Source organism: Echeneis naucrates, chromosome 8 (assembly GCF_900963305.1).
Source record: "Echeneis naucrates chromosome 8, fEcheNa1.1, whole genome shotgun sequence".
NCBI lineage: Eukaryota > Metazoa > Chordata > Actinopteri > Carangiformes > Echeneidae > Echeneis > Echeneis naucrates.
This window is the reverse complement of record NC_042518.1, coordinates 13,768,168-13,775,434: the sequence shown is the minus strand read 5'-3', so window position 1 is coordinate 13,775,434 and position 7,267 is coordinate 13,768,168.

Here is a 7,267-nt window from a genome sequence, read left to right as displayed (position 1 = left end):
GAACCTCCTCAAAACTGAGCAAAGAAAGGGAACAGCAGCTACATCATGAAGTGAAATGAGGAAATCTTCTCCTGGACTGTGTCCTCTTTGGTTAAAAATTCAGCAAGCAAAGTTTCCAAGCGTTAGAAGAGTTTTTCTTTTCAACTGCAGAGCCTCCATATCTGGTCAGAAAGGCGACCTCCCTCGTCTGAGTGCACTGCAAATCAAAACCTCCTCCTCCTCCCTCCTTCAGTCCACACCACCCCCCCTCCCTACAAAAACAACACACACAAGAGAGAAAGGGAAGGACCGCAGGAGGAGGTGAGCAGCGAGAGTACATGTCGAAGAGTCTGGACAAAGTTTAGAAAGACAAGGAATACTGGCATGAAGGTTGAAACAGCAAAGAAAGGCTGTAATTACAGTGAAACTCTTTTCTTTTTCCAAACTCAGAAAAGTTTCTGAAGACAAATCAAATTGACTGTGAAAAAAAGTAGAAAGAAAAGATCTAAATATCAGTTCAATTGTGATGATTTTATTTATTTTTTTTTTTTTAAATCTGGCGTGAAAAAGGATTATCTTCCTCTGGATGTTTTAAAATATGATTAAATGTTATTTTTTCTAAAAGCTGTTGGGGTATTTTTGATCCAAACACTGACGAGGGTTAGGCTTGAGACTTAAGAGCTACAGTGAGTTTTTAAGTCATACTATCTGCTGATGTGACTATCAGCTGATGTGACTATCAGCTCAGTAACAACAACTATTTGTTGGAATAATATTAAATGAAATAATGTAAAAGTAGTTTATTTTTGGATAAATGTGGTTTTTAAAGTCTTTTAATTTAAATGATTCACATAGTAAAAGGGATTTTAAAAAGTTAGTAATTTTCCAAATATAGGTCAATGCATTTTCGAGAGCATAAATTACAGAATTGAAGCCAAAATTGAGGAGAAGAGAATCAGTGAGGTGAAATAAAGTGTACATGGCTACGATTTAGTGAAGTCAAAAAGTTCACTTTTTTGTTTTGACAGAAAGTGAGCAGGAGAGACACGGAGAGACTCCAGAGAGAAACTCCACATGGTAATGTTTAGAAGAAGTGTGTCAAATCAACCCCAAGGAGGAGGAGGAAGAGGAGGAGCAGGAGAGGAGAGTTGTTGGCAAGGGGTTGGGTTACATCTCTGCCTTTTCTCTCTCACTGAGGCACCCAGGGATGATCAAATAGGGTCAAAGGTCAACCCCCCTCGCTGTTGCCAGACACAGTGTAACAGGTCACAGCTGTGTGTGGGTAAATGAAAGAGAGGGAAGAGAGAGAGAGAGAGAGAGAGAGAGAGAGAGAGAGAGAGAGAGAGAGAGAGAGAGAGAGAGAGAGAGAGAGAGAGAGAGAGAGAGAGAGAGAGAGAGAGAGAGAGAGAGAGAGAGAGAGAGAGAGAGAGAGAGAGAGAGAGAGAAAGGGAGGAAAAGGGGATCAAAGTTTCTCCATGATCCTCTGGATTACAACCAGAACCTGGACTTCATTGGGAGGACATTCCTTTGTGGCTCATAGAGACTAGTCCATAAAATGGCCTGTAGGTAAATAATTAAATGAACTCTTTGAGAGTTGAGAGGTCGTTAGTCTCTCTCTAAACTAAATAAAATGAGATTGTGTTCCCATTGTTTATCGTTTTAAAGTGTAAAGTGTAGAGTACAGGCCAAACTTTTGGACACACTTTCTCATTTAAATGAATAGGAAAGTGTGTCCAAACTTTTGGTCTGTACTGTAATTCAAGGCTCTTTCACACTTAAAGTTTGGTTAAATGTATCTGATCCAAGAAAAGCAATTACCCATCTGAGCCTTTTAGTGTGGTTCCTGTTTGCGTTAACACTGACTTTATGCTGACTGATAGGAAACACAGTGAGACTGTAGCAGGCGCAGCTTAAATGAAGACTTTGAGGAGGGTTCCTACTGCCCTCAGAAGTTGCAGACTTTACTTCTCGTCTTTGACGAGGGTCATAGAATGATGTGTACAAACACATTATTACCTGATTTATATACAGCTAGTAACAAGAGGCGCAGTGTGAGAACAATGAAGTTCAGTGATGTGGAAAAATTGCTAGATCTTTAGCACCTACAGTGAGAAAGGTCTAGGGTGAGTAAAAACAGGGGAAGCACAATCTCCATTTATTCCTTTCCACAGTTTATCCCTGCATCAACCACCTCTGCACATCAAACACCTGCAAAGTAACCTCAAAGTAAGTGCAACATGCATACGCTATGCACGTGAGCTGAAAATACACTTCAGATGTTTTTGAGGGGACCATTAGTAAAAGCTGCTCAGAGGTTAGGTTATGCATTTTTGTTGCATAATGTGTGTTGCACAATGTTCAGATGTTGAGGTTCAACAGAGAAGCTTCTTTCCTTCTACCTGGTAACATTGTCCTCCCTTGAGACAGATTGCTGTTCCATAGACAGATATATGGATGAATACTTTCTGAATTCTCTCAGGGAGATGTCCCACAGACTGTACAGAAAATATGCGAAATACATAAAAAAAAAAAAAAAAAAATTAAATTAAATTCTCATTATATTGTCTGAATTGTGTTATTACTTCTTTGTAGAGTTGTCCACGGCACAAGGATTCACTGCCTTCCTTTCCTTCAACTTAAAGCCACATAATAAGGAGGCATTATCATTTTTTGCCAAGAGCAAATATGGAAATAATTAATGCATGATGTCGGGACAGTCATGTGAAAAGCAGTGCTGTGAGTGGTGCTTGGTGAAGATTTCATTTGGTGTCCAACTTAATTTGATGTGTTCAATAATTATTAGACTTGCGTAAAAATGGCCAAAAAGACTTCACCCTGTACGATATAGAAATGTGCTCCCACATTGTGTCTAAGAAAGGAACAGCTGTTTCTATGTTCTCTGAGGGTAGGCTCATCTTGAAACTCTTTAATACACCACACTGGTCTATTCATCAGCATTATGCTTTCAAAAACACGCAGATACAATTTTATAGAACTGAAAACCAAATTGAAACCAAAGCCCAGACTGAACCTAAAAATCACTCAGGTTTACTTGAGTGTAAATGAATGCACTGTTTCAAATGAAACAAACAATGAATTCCCATAGCCATAATTTTGCTGCTGCACTGAAGACTGGAGTAATCAGTCCAGGCTGACCTACAGAACCCTTGTAGCAACTGAACGACCTGTTTCAGAGGTAATATAGCTCATTGGCAACAGAGAAACATCTCACTTTTTTTTTTTTTTCTCGCCATCAAGATTTAGCCACATGTGATAGCAAACAGTCAAGTAAAGTGGGCAGTCATGATGACAGAGGGGATCACCACGAGTTAATGAAATATTTTCTCCTAAAACTAGCTAGCTAGAAGACATAAATGACTCATCTTTTATGAGTAAATGTCAGCAGGTGACGCTTCAGGCTCTGCCCTCCATGCCATCTACTTGGTTTTTGGACCTGGAGGACATGCAGCCAGCAGAGTGAGCTAACTACACCCACTCTGCAGGAGCTCAGTGCTCATGCATTTCACATGGCATCAACAGCGCTAATATGACTTACCAAGCAGACAAGATGCAAGAGCGGCTAGGAGCCAGAAGGCACAACCAGTGAATAGGAACTCCATGGGGCTGTTGATGAGGTGATCTGTTGCCCAGCTGCGTATTCACCAAATGCCTCAAGTCATACCTTGTCAGGATTCAGGGCATTTTCCTGCCTCACATTACTACTCAACGCAGGGTTGATGAGGATGTTGTCACCATTGCTACTGTCTCATCACTCCAGCCTGGCTGCATACGTGTCTGATATCCTCATATTGATGTGCCACACCGGATGTATCAACCAAAAGGGACGTGGTGGTTGGACACAAAACCAGTGTTAGAGGGAGAGGGGATTTGTGGTACACAGGGCAACCCCTCACAATCCAAGGGCTCCCTCAGGTGCAGCGTAGAATGAGGAGAAGATGAGAAATCCTTTGCTCTCCCTAAGGAGGGCGAGGCACCACTGTGTCTGGAACAGGTTTACTGGCCTTGATAAAGATGCTGGAAGCAATCCTTCAGGTTGGTCTGGCTTTGCTGCAGCCCCCCTTAGAGATGTGATGGGTTTCCCTACCTCAGGGAACATTGGTTCTGTGCACAGCATCCAGATTAAGCAGTTTCTACCACTAGATTCCTGCTTTATACACGGATCCAGGTGGGGAAATCGTTGTAGTAGCATTACATCACACATTTCAAAATTGACTTTATGAACCACAAAAGCACACGGAGCAGGATGAAGACACAACGCACCAACACACCACAGTTTCAGTTGCTCTCAAATGTCATGCTGACCAAGTTCAATTTTTAGCTCATTTACTGACACAAATTATAACATGTTTCTTCTTGCTCTAATGCGTTTCTGCACGTTAACGAATAGCTCTTTAGTTCAATACTGCCCCCTTCTGGTGTTTGAGCACCATTACTGCTTATATCAGTGAAAAATGTGTGTTTGTTGAAAGACGCACATTGACAATTCAAACATGACTCGCAACGCAGTCAATGACCTGTCCACAGTCACACAATCTGTTGCAACACTGGCATGCAGCCAATTTATCTGCTGTAGAATACTCGTGGCCAGCAGTCCAGCTGCAATGACTGCCCTTTGCCTCCTCCATTATACATTACTCATTTTTGTATTTGACTGAGGACAGATTGTTCCACTGTGTGTGACCAAATCACGCTAAAAGGCTGCTGAGGTAAGAAAGGGTTTCCTCCTTACCAGTTCTTTTGCCCAGCCGAATGTTAAGAAGAGGAGAAGAGGGAAGTGAGCGAGTGAACCCCTCTGTCATCATGGCCCCTGACCCTTCTGGCTCATTGCCGCTGCCACCTGTTGAAAAACAGAAGGTCCATATATGAACATATGCAGCTTTTATCATGACTGTGTTTGTACAAGGAGGACACATAATGAGGTACTGACCACTGCTGTTCTTGCGGCTTTTGCCTCCCAGCAGCATCTTCAGGCTGTTTCGGAACATGATTGCTCACAACAGCAGGCCACGCACAGACTTCCTGTCAGCACGCTCTTTGAGGAAAGACAGAATCAGTGAATTATTAGAGTGCATCATTCCTTTTCAAGCTGACTAGTAATCCTGTCATATTAATGAAGGAGTACAGCACAGCCATTATAGTGCCATGGTGTTTGCTGCAGCTTTTTTGCCAACCTGGTATATCTGGGGTATTGTTGCTTTAGGCAACAATGTAATGTCATTTCATGTGTTTATTATTGTTTGTGTGTATTATTGTTATTATAACATGCTGTCAATTAGGGCTGAAAAATTGATCAAAGCTAAATTTTCTTGAATTTGTATGCTTAATTTCACTATGCGACTTGCGCTGTGTCTCACTGAGATTGGTGATGGACAGTGTTTCCAAATTGGCCTGATCGTAGAGAAGATGGAGCAGAAAATCACAGAAAAGAAGAAAAGGTGGGAAAAGTCAAAGTTGTGGGACCATTTGAAGCTGTAGGTACATGTGCTTTGTCTCAGCGTAAAATGGAACCTTCAAACTAAAGCAGCATGTCTTCAATGATGCAGCACTTAAACTGAAAGCAATCCAGTCCACAGAGCAGAGCTGACACAAGGTAACACAAAGTGACATACTGTGGAATACAATCTAATGTAAAATAAACTTTCATCTTCCGCCTATCCGTTTCCCAGTCGCAGCAGGGTTGGATTCAATCCCAGCCAATGGTCCTGCCGAGGGAGGAGTACACCCTGGACAGGTCGCCAGTTCATCACAGGGCCAACACACAGAGACAGAGCATCCATGTGTATGCTCCAGGCTCATGGGATATATAACAAAAGGTAATTTCACAGTCATTTTCAAACTTGATTTTTCAGGCGTTCTCATTTCTTACTACAGCATGACTTTTGAACACACCCAACTTGCTGGAACGTAATCTTGTTGCCTGGCAACAGTCTGCTGTTGCTAAGCAATCCATTAATGAAAATGTGAATCGAATATAGCCCCGTTAGAGCTGACACTTCAACGTGTGGTATGCGTGAGAATATGAAAGGATCAGAGCAGTGAACAGATGTCACATTAACTTGCATACAAGTTTACAATCATACCTTCTCCAAGCAAATACAAAATCAGACCCGATGTTTGAAACACCACTTGAGTCAACGCCCAGCTGATCATCACAACATCGATTCTACATGAAAGAAAAAGTAGTGCTATCTTATTTAAACTTTATTAAACAAGGTTCAATTTCACAGTTTTACACACAGGATTTATATGATTTTAGCTAAATGTCGTTGGAAAACAGCCATTGGCCAATTTTCAAGTGGTTAGGGTGGTTAAAAAAAAACCAAACAAACAAAAAAACTGTATTCCTTCATTCATCCTCTACCGCTTAAACATTTCTGGGTCATGGGGGTGCTGGAACCAATCCCAGCTCTCACTGAGATTGAGGGGTCACCCTGGACAGGTCAGCAGTCCATCCCAGGGCCAACACACAGAGACAGACAGAGACCAACAACCACTCAAACCAACCTATGCAAGCATGGGGAGAATGTGTGGGCAGAAAGGCCGAACCGAACCTGCAACCTTTTTGTTGTGAGGCAACAGCGCTAAGCACTCTGCACTGTGCTTCCAACTCAAGTGTATCACAAACTTAATTTGGTTAAATACTAAAGCAAAAGCTAAACGTGGCCAAATTAAATTGAGCACTTGGCAGTAACAGGTTGAACAGCAATGTTCAAAAATGTAAAACTATCACGATCAATACAGCACATCATTTCAACATTTGAAATAAAACTGGGAAAAGAAAACATGTGTTCTTTATTGCTGAAAAAAAAAAAGGGCCTGTTTTTACAGAACATTCTCTGTAAACCACACCGACTTACACGGTTTCAGCATTTTACAGCGGCTTGTTTAACGGAACCCTTCCCCTTTAGTCAACATTTAAATGCTAATGCTAGTTACATTTCAAACATGGCTGGAAAAATTATCATCATATTTGGTAATTACTGAGTATAACTGTAAGTTTACCGTGCAGACATGTGGACTACTTTCACACGACTAGTTGCACTTTAAATTTGATAACTAAAATCCAAAATGCAAACGGTCCACTTTCAACTGAACCTTCTGCTTCCTTTTTTGCTTTCCCTGGCCAGTCTTCATTTAGACTTTTAAAATTTTGACTTCATATGTTACCCAGACATTTAAGAAAAAAACCCTTATCTATGTTATTTAATACAGCAAAGATCAGTTTTCCAGACATGGCTTAGATAGAACCAGTGGGGCCTTCATCTTT